Source organism: Symphalangus syndactylus, chromosome 5 (assembly GCF_028878055.3).
Source record: "Symphalangus syndactylus isolate Jambi chromosome 5, NHGRI_mSymSyn1-v2.1_pri, whole genome shotgun sequence".
Taxonomy (NCBI): domain Eukaryota; kingdom Metazoa; phylum Chordata; class Mammalia; order Primates; family Hylobatidae; genus Symphalangus; species Symphalangus syndactylus.
This window is the reverse complement of record NC_072427.2, coordinates 33,324,466-33,340,353: the sequence shown is the minus strand read 5'-3', so window position 1 is coordinate 33,340,353 and position 15,888 is coordinate 33,324,466. Positions and strand designations below refer to the sequence as shown.

General features: G+C 48.4%; 1 long non-coding RNA gene across 2 annotated transcripts in view; it reads right to left on the bottom strand.

Moving 5' to 3' along the window:
• Positions 1–1,111: 1,111 nt before the first annotated feature.
• The window catches only part of LOC129482295 (uncharacterized), a 28,266-nt gene continuing 13,489 nt past the window's right edge, over positions 1,112–15,888 (bottom strand). The window contains exons 3-4 of one of the 2 annotated variants that reach the window (XR_008657653.2): positions 8,553–8,670; positions 1,112–1,380 (exon numbers count right to left, since the gene is read on the bottom strand). This is a non-coding gene — a long non-coding RNA (uncharacterized lncRNA). The remainder of the gene's footprint in view (positions 1,381–8,552; positions 8,671–15,888) is intronic. The other variant, XR_008657652.2, reaches the window with a different exon arrangement.

The window sequence follows — 15,888 nt, the reverse complement described above, 5'->3', positions numbered from 1 at the left end:
GCCAGCCCTCCAACCTCCTCCCACAGTGGGGGCTGGGTGCCCCTCTGCCAGCTGAGACAGCCCACACACACCCCAGCCCTAATGATTGTTCTCTCTACCTCTCCCCACAATCCTCTTCCAACTCCTCCTCTCTGTATGCACCTCAGAGCTGGTACCAAGAACTAGCAGTAGCCCTGGACTTGAGCTCTGCAACAATCAGTCAACTCATTGAAAACATAGTCATTGGTAAGAGTCCAGTGGGGTCTCCTGATTCCACTCTGCCAATCCTGGGCTCCAGTTTCCCCTTGGGGCCCTGAATAAAGGGGCTGGGGGCCCCTGGTGCCAAGGACAAATGGGGAGCTGGGGTGCCCAGGCCTCATCTGGAGGGACCCCAGAGCACAGAGCATGCAGCATGGCTCTTCCATTGCTACCCTCTTTGCTGACTCTCTCTTCTCCAGACACCCCTGCTCCAGTCCTTGCCACACACACCCTGGGGTTGTCACCTTTCAGGGAAGCGCTAGCCTGACTGGTTGTCAGGGGGCCCATATTTCTGCCCTGACTCAGTCTCTAGTTTGCCCTTGAGTCTGGTCAAGCCAACTCTCCTCCTTGGGCCCGTGTTTCCAGAGGAGGTAGAGAGTATCAAAGGTCTCTGTTAGCTCTGGAAGTCAGAGATTTAAATGTCCCTAGAATGGAAACCTCAGGGCAAAGGGCTCCTGTCTGTCCTTTTCTGTCCTGTATCTCTGTTATGAAGAACTGTACCTGGCCTGTGTGTGCTCAGTAAATGTTCGTTGAATGAAGGCACCTTTCTAAATCACAAGCTGGCAGAAGGGTGGGCCTTTCTCAAACTCCGTCTCTAGAGGTTTATGTTACTGTCCTTTCGAGTGAATCCAGATTCAGACTGAGTTCTGTGGCTATTGACGAAAACCAACAAAGACCCAAATCCTCTGTCCTTGGGAGCTTGAGGAGGGTTGACCAGTTCCTGTTGCCACTGGGTCTGAGAACTTTGCCTTTAAAATCCATTCCTGGCCCCTGCGTACCACTTCCTGGTCTGGGGAATAGAGTTGAGGGGGCCACCCTCAGTCACCTGAATTTGACTCTCCCCACAGAAACAGCAGAAGAAACAAGTAGAACATCAGCTAGAAGAAGTAATGTGATTTCTTTGCTCATGACATAAATGCTGGGTTTGGGAGGCACTCAGATGTAGAGGTGCCAGTCTCGTGTCGCCCACTTCCAGCCTGGGGAAGAAGACTCACCCCTCAGATCCCACCCCATCCTCCCAGGTTATCCCGATAACCTGGTCCCATGGGTGGGCCTGTCCTGGGGCATTGGTGGCATTCTGGGGGCATGTCTCTTGCTGTGCCATCTCTGCCTCCCCCTGGTAAGAGCTTTGTCTTCCTCTTCCTATAGGAAAAGAAAACCAACAGTGAAATACACAAAGCACAAACGGAGCAGTTAGAGGTGAGTGACGGGTGGGGATCTTTCTCCTGTCCTCTGGAGAATGTTTCTTTCCTTCTCTTTCAGCACTTGCTTGGCTTTTCTCCCAAGGGTTCAATTCCAGATAATCAACATCCTCATGTTGGAAAAAGCAGACTTGAAGACCACCCTTTACCATACTAAACGTGCTGCCAGGCACTTTGAAGGTGGGAATCTGGGCATCCCATCATCCTTCAACCTGGCACTTTGACAGGTCTTTAGGGGGAGTCCTTTGGGCCCCATCTCAACCTCTTTCATTACAGGAGAATCTAAGGATCTGGCCAGCCACCTGCAATATTCCTTGCAGTGTATTGGAGAGTCGGAGTGGGCTCTCTCTACTGTCTCCATGCAGCAGCAGGAGGAGGACAGGGTGAGTCCAACCAGCTGCCCCATCCCCTGGCAGCCTGGCTTCCCAGATGGAGGAGTGAGCCTGAAGGTCCCTTCTGCAGGATGGAGTGTCCTGCCCAGAAGGCAGCATGGTCATTTCTCGCTGCTTTTGTGTATGGTTGTTAGAGGCAGCCCGGGGCTGAGTCAGCTGCTGTGGGTGAGTTGGGGGGCACTGTGGGGAGCAAGCACTGGACACAGAGCTCAGAGGCCACACAGCAGCTCCAGAACTGGATGGTGAAGATGAGAAGTTTCGATCTGGGAAGCCCAGGCCATTCTACATAGTGCCCCATAAAAGGGCAAGGGGTAGGCTCAATATACAACTCGGTCAGTAAAGATCAAGTCATTTCCAAGCCCGTCGTCTGGTTTTTAAAAGAACTGTTCCACACAGTCCTGGAACAGGAGAGGCTGGGGAGCAGGAGGAGAGGCTGTGGGAGAAGGAAGAGAGGCTGCAGGAGAAGGAGGAGAGGCTGCTGGAACTGGAGCAGAAAGCCAAGCTCTGGGACAAGCCGGCAGAGACACACATGCAAACCATGCGGAATGACTGCACCACCATCAGCCACATGCTCTCCCAGAACCAAGAGCTTGACGAGCAGCTGGGCGAGCCACAGTATGACTTCCAGGAGCTGGTGGGTTGCCCCACCTGGGGAGCCTGCCCTCCTTCCTAGCCCTCCAGGCCTTTGTTTCCCCACCTGTAAAATGGGCATATGTAGCCCTCACATGAAATGGTACTTCTAAAGGAACCTCTGAGCCAGAGCCCTGCTCTGATGGCTGTGAGAGAGAGGGGATGATTTTTCTAACTTGCCTCCACCCTTCCCGGTGACATGGGAGGCAGACATCAAGTTCTGGGGTCTCCAGCTGCAGTGGGTGGCCGCTGCTTGCTTCTCTTTGTCCAGAACAAAGAGAGCAAGAGCGCACTGCAGTTGGAGCAGCAAGTAAAGGAGCTGCAGGAAAAGCTGGGTGACCTGAAGGAGATGGTAACCTCCGCCCCATCCAAGAAGGGCTGGGAGGCGGGTACCAGCCTCTGGAGAAGGGAGGTGTGAGGCCAAAGGCAGCTCCAGCCTGGGAGCAGGTGACCCCAGCACCCTTCAGGGCAGTCCTGTGACTGTTTCTTGCTTCCTGCCCTCTGACTTTTAGAGGTGGGTAGCCCTGGGCTCCTCCCAGGTCTGGACATCATCATCCCAGCTAGATGCATGGAGCCCCCCAATCATAGGGGAAGAGACAGTGGTACAAGAGGCTGCTTATGCTGGGGGCGGTGGCTCATGCCTATAATCCCAGCACTTTGGGAGGCTGAGGCAGGAGAATCACTTGAGGTCAGGAGTTTGAGACCAGCCTGGCCAACGTGGTGAGACCTCATCTCTACTAAAATTACCAAAAAAAAAAAAAAAAAATTAGCCAGGCATGGTGGCACATGCCTTTAATCACAGCTACTCAGGAGGCTGAGGCATGAGAATTGCTTGAGCCTGGGGGGTGGAGGTTGCAGTGAGCTGAGATTGAACCACTGCACTCCAGCCTGGGCCACAGAGTGACACTGTCTCAAAACAAAACAAAAAAGCCTCCTTAGATTCAAACTGGATTCTGGCCTGGGTTCCACTGGTCACCATTCAACTACTTTTCATCTCTAAGTCTCTGTTTCTTTAATTTCAAAAGGAAGTTAGCATTTTCCTTGCAGAGGTGCTGAGGATTGAATGAGAGAATACATGGAAAGCATTAGGCATGTAGCACACTTAGCAGATGGTGGTTGGCTCCCTCTGCTTTTCCACCAGTCTGTGGCCTACAGTTTAAATGGTGGGAAGAAGGACATGAGATTTGAGGCTGGGGAAGGAGGTATGGGGTTCTAGGCAAGGGAGGAAGCCTCTTAGGCCTGGAGCAAGGGGCCAGGGTCCTGGGCAGGTGACAGAGCCCCACAGTGCCCTTGCTACCCTATTAATGGTCCCAGAATCTGGAAGCCAGCCACCATGTGCCCTCGTGCCCAGGGTCTTCCTGCAGGTGGAGCTGAAGAGCCAAGAGTCTCAGAGTCTGCAGCAGCAGCAGTGAGACTAGTACCTGGGTCACCTGCAGCAGTACGTGGCCAGCTGTCAGCAGCTGACCTCTGAGAAGGAGGCGCTGCACAGGCAGTTACTGCTGCAGACCCAGCTTGTGGACCAGCTGCAGCAGCAGGAAGCTTGGGGCAAACCAATGGGGAGATGGTCCACCAAAAGCTGCAGGAGACTCAGGGGTGGGAGTTGCTGAGGACAGGGCCCCAAGAGGAACGACCTGGCATCTTCCGTGCCTTCTCACTCTCTTTCCTGGCCCCTTACGAGCGCCTAGAAGCTGGCAGCCAGCAGAAACAGCAGCTAGAGGCCCAGTTGAGCCTCATGGCTCTCCCTGGAGAAAGTACAGGAGATCACTTAGAGGAAGAAGAGAGAGCCCCAGGAGGAAGGGGGGACTGTTAGCAGCATAGGATTGAGAAGTTGGAAGAGACCTTTAGAACAGCTAGTCATTATGCCGACCGGGTGTCTGCACTAAGTTCGGTATCAATATGGTGACCTCCTAGGAGCAAGGGGCCACCAGGTTGCCTAAGGATGGGTGAACTGGCCCAGATCAGAAAGGGAGCAGGTCAGAACTCCCACACTGACTGGTAGTGGGACTGTGCCTGGGAAATATAGCAGGATCTTGGTTCTTAAAAGTAAAAATAAAAGTAAAAAAATAGTAAAAAAAAAAAAAAAAAAAAGAACAGCAGCTCATTTCCCTCTGGGGAGGGGCTGGCTCAGGGTTACACAGTGAGGGTGGGGGCAGAGGTGGGCCCACAGTACCTCTCTTGTTGGGTTGTCTGAAGACCCCTTTGGCCAACCCCCACAGATGGAGGAGGACATCTGGACAGTGAGGAGGAGGAGATGCCTCAGCCCCTGCCGAGCATCCTGGAGGACCTGGAGAGCCAGGAGGCCATGGTGAGCTGACTCCCCCTGTACCCCCTTTGCCACATTCCTCTGTGGTCCCTCCCAGACCCCCTTATGCTCTTCGTCTCCCCACCTTCTGATTTCTCTGGACCCTCACCCCTTCCAGGAGCCAGTGATCAGACACCATTTCACCTGTGACCAACAGGTGCACTCTCTGAGGCCCCAAGGGAAGGGGCTGCACTCCACCACCCTGCCCCGTTTGTTCTGTGTATGCCCCTACAAGAAGGGCATCAGGGTGGCCAGGCCATGCAGCCAGGCTTCAGACATCCCCAGGATCTCAGCCCCTCCAAGGGTACCTGGAACATTGAGGCACAGGAAGAAGCAACTGGCCAGAACACACACCCAGTTCCCCACACGATCTAGAGGGTTTCAGGTCTCTGCCTCTCGGGATCTCAGGCTTCCCTGATTCAGCCTCGTCTTAGTTCTGACTCTAGTACCCAGAATTTGCCTCCATTTCCCAATCCAGAAATTGGAAAAGAACATCTCCAGATCTCTTGCTTGAAGACTGGCCAGAGCTGGTGCCAGGCTACAGATGCCTGGCAGGAGGCGAGAAGGGCAACACTCACTTTCCCCTCGTCCTGGGAGGCCCACACACCAACATTGCCACCACTGCTGCCACCTGGAAGCACAGCCAAACTAGACACAGGAAAAGGGGAAGGGTTGAGTGAACCTGGGACACTGCACCCCAACTTTAATGTGTTGTTGAATTCAATTTGCTAATATTTTGTGGAGGATTTTTGCATCGATATTCATCAGTGATATTGGCCTGTAGTTCTCTGTTTTAGATGTATCTTTGGTTTTGGTATCAGGGTAATACTAGCCTTGTAGAATGAGTTTGGAATAGTTTGGGTAAGGTCTCTAGTTTTGGAATAGTTTGAGTAAGGTTGATATGAGTTTTTCTTTAAATGTTTGGTAGAATTCAGCAGTGAAGCACCAGGTCCCAGGCTTTTATTTGCTGGGAGACTTTTTATTACCATTTCGATCTCATTGTTTGTTACTCGTCTGTTCAGGTTTTGGGTTTCATCATGGGTCAATCTTGATAGGCTGGATGTGTCTAGAAATTGATCCATTTTTAGTTGGTTTTCCTATTTCTTTGTATATAGTTGCTTATAATAGCCACTAGTGATCCTTTGAATTTTTGCAGTATCAGTTGTAATGTTTCCTTTTTCATCTTTGATTTTATTCAGTTGGGTCTTCTCTTTTTCTTAGGCTAAAAGTTTGTCAATGTTGTTTATCTTTTCCAAAAACCAACTATTCTTTTCATTGATGTTTTGTTTTCTTCATTTCAATTTCATTTATTTCTGCTCTGATCTTTATTATTTCTTTTCTTCTACTAATTTTGGGTTTGCTTTGCTCTTGCTTTTCTATTTCTTTAAGGTGCATTGTTAGGTTGTTTATTTGATGCTTTTCTACTTTTTAAAAATAGGTGTTTATAGCCATAAAGTTCCCTCTTAGTACTGCTTTTGTCGTATCCCATAGGTTCTGGCATGTTGTGTTTCCATTATCATTTAAGAAATGTTTCAGTTTCCTTCTTAATTTCTTCATTGACCCACTGGTCATTTCAGAGCATATTATTTGATCTCCATGTGTTTGTATAGTTTCCAACATTTCTCTTGTTACTAATTTCTAGTTTTATTCCATTGTGATCAGAGAAGATGTTTGATATTATTTCAATCTTTTGTAATGTTTTAAGACTTGTTGTTTGACCTAAGACATGGTCTATCCTTGAGAATGATCCATATGCTGAGGAAAAAAATGTGTATTCTGTAGCCCAAGGGAGAAGACACCCACCCCCACTCTGCTGCAACACACAGCGCTCTGCTCAGGGATGGGGCAGTGGTGTGCTGTTGTTACACAAGGGGCTGTCTGTCGGGGAGGGAACAGAAGTCTGTTCTGTAGTGTTTGCCATTTTCGGTGGTGCAAATATTCCATGGCTGATTTCAAACTGCCACTGTCTTCTCAGCCTGGGCTTGTTTGTACCCACCCTTGGGAAGTCTATCCAAGTATTTGAAAGGATGTGGGTGTTGTGATCTAAAGTGTATCTTTATTAGATACACTCCAGCCCAGTTATGCTAAGGTTCTTGCAGACTCATAGAGGAACTGCCTTGTTGGTCTCAGATAAGATCTGGAAGAATTCTCTGGGCTACCAGGCAGTAGAGACCCTTATTCTCTACCTGTAATTTCTCTCCAAAAAACAGTCTATCTCTCTCTCTGCTGAGCCACTTGGAGCTGGGGGTGAGCTGACACAACATCCCTATGGCCACCACCACTGGGACTGCACTGGGTCAGACCTAAAGCCAGCAAAGCACTGGGTCTCACTCAGGGCCCACTGTCAACGCTACCTGGCTATCGCCTATGTTTACTCAAAGCCAAGTGACTGGGGCTCTACAGTCAGCAGGTGGCAAAGCCAGCCAGGCTTGTGTCTTTCCTTTCAGGGCAACGAGTTTTCTCAGACCCTGGTGGGTCCAGAGATGCTGTCTGGGAGCCAGGAACTGGAGTCAAAAACCTTAGAAATTTACCTGGTGCTTTATTCTAAGGCGGCTGAGCTGACACTGAAACCATGAGATAAAGTCCTTCCCACTCTGCCTTTCCCTTTCCACAGGCAGAGGAGCCCCACCCTGTGGCCACCACCACAGGCCCACAGGGAGTGCTGCCAGGCTACTGTCAATGTTCACTTAGGGCCCAAGGGCTTTTAAGTCACTTGTGGTGAATGCTTCCAGGCCTGGGGCTCACCCTTCAGGGCAGTGGGCTCCCCTCTGGCCCAGGGCAGGCCCAGAAATGCTGTCTAAGAGCCAAGGCCTAAAATCTGTGACCACACGAGCCCATTTGGTGCTCTGCCCCGTTGTGGCCAGGCAGGTACCTAAGCTGCAAAACAAAGTCCCTTTTACCTTTCCTTCTGCTTTTCTCAAGCAGAAGAAATCTCTCACCACAGCCACCACAGCTGGGAATGTGCTGGGTCTCACCTGAAGCTAGCATGTCACAGAGCCTTACTCCAGGCCCATAGCATACTACCTGGGTATCACTGTTGGCTATTCAGGGCCCAAGGGCTCTTGAGTCAGCAGGTGATGAATCCTGCCAGGACTAGAATCTTTTCTTTAAGGCAGCAGATTCCCTTCTGGCCCAGGGTGTATCTAGAAAGGTAACTCAGGAGCTAGGTTCTGGAATGGGGGCCTCTCAGCTCTGACTGGTGCTCTATCCTGCTGTGGCTGAGCTGCTATCCAAGATGTAAGACAAAGTCCTCTGTACTCTTCCCCCTCCTCTCCTCCAGCAAGAGGAAGAAGTCACTTTTGTTGCTGCAAGCTGCGCTGCCTGGGTTTGGGGGAGGGGTGGTGCAAACACTCCCTTGGCTGCCCTGGCTGGTGTCTCTCTAGGTTGTGTGCCCCCTGAGTCCACTGGCTCTCAGCCCAGCATGGCATTAGGATGTGCCTAGGAGTTGAAGTCCTTATGGTCTAGACTGCCTTTCAAGTGTATTTAGGGCCCCAGAGCATAATAGCCTGCCATGCCAAGGCTTGTCAAAACCCAAGCCTCAAGCCTTCTAACTACTGGGATGGGTGAACCCCTCTGGGTAGGGCTGGTCTAAACACTCCCTCCATGGGCAGGTGTCATGTGAGTTCCACCTGGTTTCGCTTTTTGCTGTGACAGGGCAGCACTGAGTTCAAGGCAGACTCCCACAGTTGCTGCATTCTCCCTCCCCCAGGTGCACAGATTCTCAGCACCACAGCGACCACTGCTGGGGGAGGGGGAAGGGTGACGGTGTTTCAAGACTGTCTCTCCTACCTTTTCAGTGCCCCTTTCAGCGACATGAAGTTAAACCCAGGTACTGTGAGTCCTCGCCTGATTTTTGTTTCTTATGAAGATGGCTTTCTGGTGGAAACAGTTGTTAAATTTGATTTTCCTGCAGGGGGAATGATTGGTAGAGACTACTGTTCATCCATCTTGCTCTGCCTCTCCTCCCTCACTTAACTTTACCTCCTGAGAGCCTGTTTGCAAATACAATCACATAGGGGGTTAGGGCTCCAAGTATGAATTTTGAGGAGACACAATTCAGTCTATAGCATTTGGACTTCGGAAGAGGGAGGAAGAGAACATTCACAGTGTATGTCACAGGAAGGTCACAGTGTAAGCAACAGTATGGAGGTGGGAAAGCTCAGCTCATAGATAGGAAAAATTGATCCAAGTTGGCAGGGCCCACAGGGAGATGTGGTGGAATGGTGAGTGGCGGCCACATCAAAAGAACCTTGAAGGCCAGGCTGAGGTGAGAGGCATTTCCTATTGTGTAGAAGGTGCCATGAGGTGGTGGGGAGGGTAACATGAAGAAAGGATATTTGTGAGGATGGATCTGGAATCAGTGATGGGTGGGGGTAAGGAGAGAACAAAGCTGGAGGCCAGGAAACCGGACACACGGACCAGAGTTCAGGCATAGGATATTCAAAGGCAGTTTCCACACTGAGTTCCAATGTGGATCCAAGCATGCAGCGGGTATATTTGGAAAAACAAAAACATTCCCTTCCCATTACCACACAGTTTCTTAGCTGAATTCATCACCAGAGTCCTACACATCAGATAGTCAACCTGCCCCAAACTCTGTCCCTAGAAGCTGTGGCCCAGAGGGAGCCCTTGTCCAGCTGTAGCCCAGGGCACACAGCAGCCTGAGCAGCTCCCTCCCAGGAGCCTCATCTCTGTCTGGCCTGGCTTTGGCTTCAAATGCCCTCAGCTTTGGCTTCGAAATTTGTTGGGTCAGATTCACGAGAGCTCTGGCCTTCTTTGTGTTGGGAATTTTAAATAGTTTTTTCAAGCAGGCAGTAGATCAACTCTACTTGCTTACTTCTGGGTGCATCTCCTGTTCCCTGGCCCCAGATCTTCTTTTTCCTTGGTTTATCCTCTCATTGTGTTGCAGCACATCTTCCAGTGGCTTCCAGAAAAAGAGTGAATGGAAGCCTAGCTTTCTGACCCTCACATATTTTAGAATGTCATTGTTCTACCCCAATTCCTGATTACTAGTTTGGCTGGATGTAATGCTCTAATTTAAACGTAACTTCTCCTCACATTGGGAAATATTGCTCTATTATTTTCTAGTTCCTAGTGTTGTTGGGAAGAAGTCGGTGTCATGCGGAGTCTTGGCTCTTTACATATGACCTGTCTTTTCTCTCTGGAAGATTTTAGGATTTTCTATCTTTGGGTTCTTGGAATTTCTCAATGATGTGCCTTGTTATAGGTCTTTCTACCTATACTGTGCTAGTCACTTGGTAGACTCTTGAACTAGAAAATTATGTGCTTCTGTTGCAGGAAGCCACCAGCAGGTTTGGGTCCCAGTTTGGGTCCCAATGGGGCACATGTGGGAAAGACCGTGGATGCCCATATCTCTGACTAGTTTCCCCATTGAAGTGGTTGTTGCACCAGTCACCCTCCTGCATTAAAACTGGACAGACCAAGGGCCACTTTCCTAATGGATGGGTCTTCTTGGTCCATCTCATACTCCCAACAGAGCTCCCTCTCTGGGATGGGAATGTGCCATGCCAGGAGAGCCCTCTTGACCCAGCCTCCAGCCAAAGCCGGTCCCCCTGCCAAGCAGACCCTAGAGTTACACTGGAGGGTGACAGGCCTCACCTGGAAATTTCTTGCTGAAAATTGTCAGTTTCCCACACAAGTACAGCCTGGCAGTTAATTCAAATTAAAACAAGAAGAAGACTGCTGCTTCAGTCTCGACCGCTTGAAAATGAGGTTGTGTAGAGCTTTTGTTTGCTGGAAACTGTGCAGTCAGACATTGTGCAGATTGACCCAGTAGCTACAACAAGTACACACATAGGGCGCCAAGCAAGGACAAGTGTGAACATGTGTGCACACACACACACGCAGCAGAAAATCTAGAAATAAACTATTTTAATTTCAGCTGTCATGGAAGTTTTGTGTCATTTCCCCAAAAAACACAAATTTTATTTTATGATTTAGTCTTGTATTTATTTAGAATTACTTAAGGAAAAGGAGATGTGAGTGCAGTGGCTCATATCTGTAATCCTAGCACTTTGGGAGGCTGAGGCAGGAGGATCATTTGAGCCCGGGAGTTCAAGACCAGCCTGGGCAACATGGTGAAACGCCATCTCTATAAAAAATATGAAAATTAGCCAGATGTGGTAGCATGTGCCTGTGGTCCCAGCTACCCAGGAGACTGAGGTGGGAGGATCCCTTGGGCCCGGGAGGCGGAGGTTGCAGTGAGCCAAGATCATATCACTGCATTCCAGCCTGGGTGACAGAGTGAGATCCCATCTCAAAAACAAAGAAAGAGAAAGAAAGAAGAAGACAGAGAAAGAGAAGAGAAAAGAAAAAGAAGAGAGGAGAAAAGAAAGAAGAGAAGAGAAAAGAGGAAAGAAGAGATAAGAGAGGAGAGAAAAGAGGGGAGGGGAGAGGGGAGGAGAGGAGGGGAAAGGAACAATGGGATCCTGATATCTGGTATGGGAAAACTTAAGTGGATACATCTGAGAACTTTGAACCTCCAGTTTCTACTAAGTGCTCTGATCTAAAAGAAGTAGCCCCCTTTCCTTGCTAAGAGAAGGGCACCTGCCCCTTGCCTGGAGACTGGGCAAAGAGCCTCCAACAAGGTCTTACAGCAGGATGAGGTGTGTCGTCGTTGCTGCCCCACATTGACACCAGACTATGGTCATTCCTCATCATGGCCCAAGGTCACAAACACAATCTGCTCTGGGAGAATAATATTTTTGCCAAAAGTGTCACAAAGTGTGTACCGGCAGAATCTGGGAGAGGAGGTGGAGGAGTGGACATAAGAGTGTTGGATCAGGGGGAGAGTAAAGGCTGTATACACAAGAATATACACTCACCTGGGAGCACTCTCAGGATTTAATGGCTTGGCAAGGACACCTGGGGCTCCAACACACTGCTGGAGTGACTCCTTCAAATGTGGATGGAACAGTTGCTGCCGTGAATTAGGAGGAGATTATAGAACTGCATTCGCAAAGCATCAAAGAAGCCGGAAAGTACAGGGAGGTAGGAATGTTGGAATGGTTCGTTACATGCCAGCAGATTCAGAATCCACCATTTGACTATGTGCCCTTGGAGGGCTCACAGGAACTCCTCTCTCTAGGCTAACAAGGAAGGCACTAGTGAGAAGGGCACCTGAATCTTTGAGAGACTCAGTGGCACTATCCTTGGTAGGCCAGGATCGACAAGAGGAGATGCTGCCATGAGACCAGGCTTCGTGGTGTCAGTGGGAATGGTGGAAGGCGAGAACAGCAGATGCCAGGTGGTGGCACTTCACCATCATCAACAAGGTGGATGTAATTAACTTAATTGGTAGGAAGGCTAGGGTGATAACCAGGATGCCTTGACCTCTAGGGATGTGTTGTGTTGGCTAAAAACTGATGGCATTCCTGGGGAGAGTTATACAGGCAGCTGACTAGGGTATTTTTTTTTTGAGACAGGATCTTACTCTGTAGCCCAGTCTGGAGTGCAGTGGCACAATCATAGCTCTCTGCAGCCTCAACTTCCTGGGCTCAAGAGATCCTCCCACCTCAGCCTCCCAGGTAGCTGGGATTACAGGCATGCACCACCATGCCTGGCTATTTTTTTTTTTAATTTTTAGTGAAGATGAGGTCTTGCTATGTTGCCTAGACTGGTCTCAAACTCCTGAGCTCAAGCAATCCTTCTGCCTTGGCCTCCCAAATTGTTGGGATTACAGGTGTGAGCCCTACGATATTTCCTGATTTGTGTATTCAGGAAACAACAACAACAACAAGGTCTGGCACACGGAAGGCTGCAACAAAAAATCACAATTTCCTAGCCAGTTTTCAGACTGAGACAATTGAGACCTATAGCTCATGGATTGTAGGGGAGGCTGGGTATTCTTGGAGAAAGATCCTGCAACATTACCACATGGTATTCATTAATTATTACCTCAATCCTTCTCCAAAGGGATCTGGGATCATTGATGAAAGTAACTGTAGCTGATGAAAAGGGAATACCCAGACTGTTTAAGGGCCATTCATATAGGATTAGAGCTGATCCTGACACCATAAGATCCACAATGCCACGATGTCCCCTCCTCAACAAGACTGAGGACATGTGAAGGACAGGTAATAAATGGATCCCTGGATGAAGAGGCCACAGCCCCATCCAGTTGTCATTTCTCTGTCCCTAAATATGCAATTGATATGAGTATGCTTAGAAGCTAACAGAACTCTCACTTTACTCCCTGACCTGTGGGTATGAGCCACTATAGTAGGAAGAGCCCAGGGGAAGTCTCTGAAACTCCCTCTTCCCACTTCCAGGAGCAATGCCGTATTCCAGGTGGAATCACAGGGATTTATCACCTCCCTCAACTGTGACCGCAGCCTTATAATGATAGTATTCTTACACTTCCCCGCCTGTCCCTTGTGCTATTCTCGTCATCATTTTACTTCCACATGTTATAAACACGACAATATGTAACTACTTTTGCCTCAATTATTTCTAGACATCAAAAAATGAGAAAATAGGATCTTTTCTATTTATCCATGTATTTATTATGTCAGTGGTCTTCATTCCTTTGTGTAGATGCAAATTTCTATCCAGTGTCATTTTTCTTCTGACCAAAGAACTTGCTTTTAACACTTTACAGTAGAGTGCAGGCCTGCTGGCTTTTGTCTGTGTGGAAAAGTCTTTATTTTGTCCTCATTAAATTTTTTGAAAATTTTTTATTCTGTTTTATTTTTTTTTGTAGAGATGAGGCCTCACTGTGTTGCCCAGGCTGGTCTCAAACTCCTGGCCTCAGGCAATCCTCCTGCCTCGGCCTCTCAAAGTGCTGGGATGATTACAGGCATGAGCTACCACACCAGGCCTCACTGACTTTTTTAAACTCATTTTAATCCCATATCTGCAGAGTTAACTTTTTCAAGTCTGGTAATTCTTTTTTGTTTTATTTTGAGACAAGGTCTCACTGTGTTGCCAAGGCTGCAGTCTGGTGGCACAATCACAGCTCACTACAACCTCGACCTCCTATGTTCAGGCGATCCTCCTGCCTCAGCCTCCTGAGTAGCTGGGACTACAGGTTCATGCCACCATGCCTGGCTAATTTTTAAATTATTTATAGAGATATGTCTTCTTATGTTGCCCAGGCTGGTCTTAAACTCCTGGGCTCAAGCAATCCTTGTGTCTAAGCCTCCCAAAGCGCTGGGATTACAGGTGTGAGCCACCGCACCCAGCCTGTGGTTTTTTTTTTTTTTTTCAATACATCTTCCATTTCTCTCTTCTCATCATGTTCAGATTTTTCTAGCCTTCTTGAACATACAGAGCATATTTATAATATGTTTTTTAATGTCTTTATCTGCTAATTACATCATCTCTGTCATTTCTGGGCCTATTTCCATTGATTTATTTCTCTCCTGGTTATAGGCCCTATTTTGCCTGTGTTTTTCTTTTGTTTTGTTTGTTTGTTTGTTTTTGGAGACAGGGTCTTACTCTGTCACCCAGGCTGGAGTTCAGTGGTATGATCTCACCTCACTGCAATCCCTGTCTCCTAGGTTCAAGTGATTCTCGTGTCTCAGCCTCCCAAGTAGCTGGGACTACAGTTGTGTACCACCACGCCTGGCTAATTTTTGTATTTTTAGTGGAGACAGCATTTAGCCATGTTGGCCAGGCTGGCCTTGAACTCCTGGCCTTAGGCAATATGCACGCCTCAGCCTCCCAAAGTGCTGGGATTACAGGCATGAGCCACTGCGCCTGGCCATTGCCTGGTAATTTTTTACTGACCGTGTTTTTGTGTTGTGATTGCTGGATTTTGTTTTCCTTTAAATAGTGTGGGACTCTGTTCCGGCACTAGTTATTTGAAATAAGTTGGATCTACAAAGGTTTGCTTTCAATCTTTGTTAGGACAGTTTCAGAGAAGCCTTTACTCCAGTGCTCATTTAGCCCCACTATGAAGGCAATACTTTCTAAAGCTTCCCTTCCATTTCCTAAGTATTAGGAGGTGTTTTCATTCTGACTAGTGAGAATATGAATTCTCTCTAGCCTGTTGTGAGCTCTGGGGATTCTTCTGTCTGCTTTCTGGCAGTTCTTTCCCTGGGTACTTTCTTCTCACGTATGTCCATTATCAGCCCTTTGCTAAAGGCTTGAGGGCATCTTCCATAGCTCTCCAGAGTTCATGCGCTCTCTTCTCCCACCTCCTCCCTGGTACTCTACCTCACAAATTCTACCGGCCTGGAAGATCTTCCCAAGCTCCGATCTCTGTCTCCTCAATCCACCAAGACCACTGGACTTTGGATTCCCCTCCCTGTGTTGAAGCCTGTAATTGCTTCCGGCAGTAAACGGAGGACACTGTAGGGTTCACCTTCTGTTAGGGATCATAGTTCTGCTAGACCTGTTCTCCAATGTCCGAAAGCTATTGTTTTATATTTTGTTCCATTTTTCTAGTTATTAAAGGTGGGAGGCAAATCTGGTCCGTATTATCAGTCATGGCCACATGTAGAGGTTGCAGGATGTTGTTTACATCTGTATCTTTTTTTTTTTTGAGACAGGATCTCGCTCTGTCACCCCAAGTGGCACCATCTCAGCTCACTGCCACCTCCACTTCGTGGCCTCAAGCAATCCTCCCACCTCAGCTTCCCAAAGTGCTGGGATTACAGGTGTGAGCCACTGTGCCCGGCCTGAAACTGTATCTTTCTTACTATCAGAGAAGTTAAACATTTTTTCCCGTGTGTCAGCAGCATTTGTGTTTCTTTTTCTTTGAATTTTCATTTTTCCAGTTTGAACTTTCCATTTTTCTTAGAATTGTTGGTCTTCGTCTTCTTTACTTTTAGAATAGAATGAATATGATATTGATCACACTTCGAATTGTGGCCATGGTAGAGTACTTGTATTGATGATAGTCTCCCAGCATAAACAACTATAAAGCTGGACAAAGTACATGAAGAAATTGTCTTCAAGCATTGGGCAATAAGCAGATCCAGGTACAATCTGAGAGAAGGGAATCACATGAAGTGACTGCTGTGTTTTTCTGGTGGGGAAAGTTTCTAAACTCTCAATGACAGCACGAGGAAGCAGAGTCCAGGCAAAGAGGATCAGTCTTGTCTGGTGGAGGAAACAGAGATTGCTGCTCAGGGCTGCTAAAATGTGTGTGGCAGAGTAT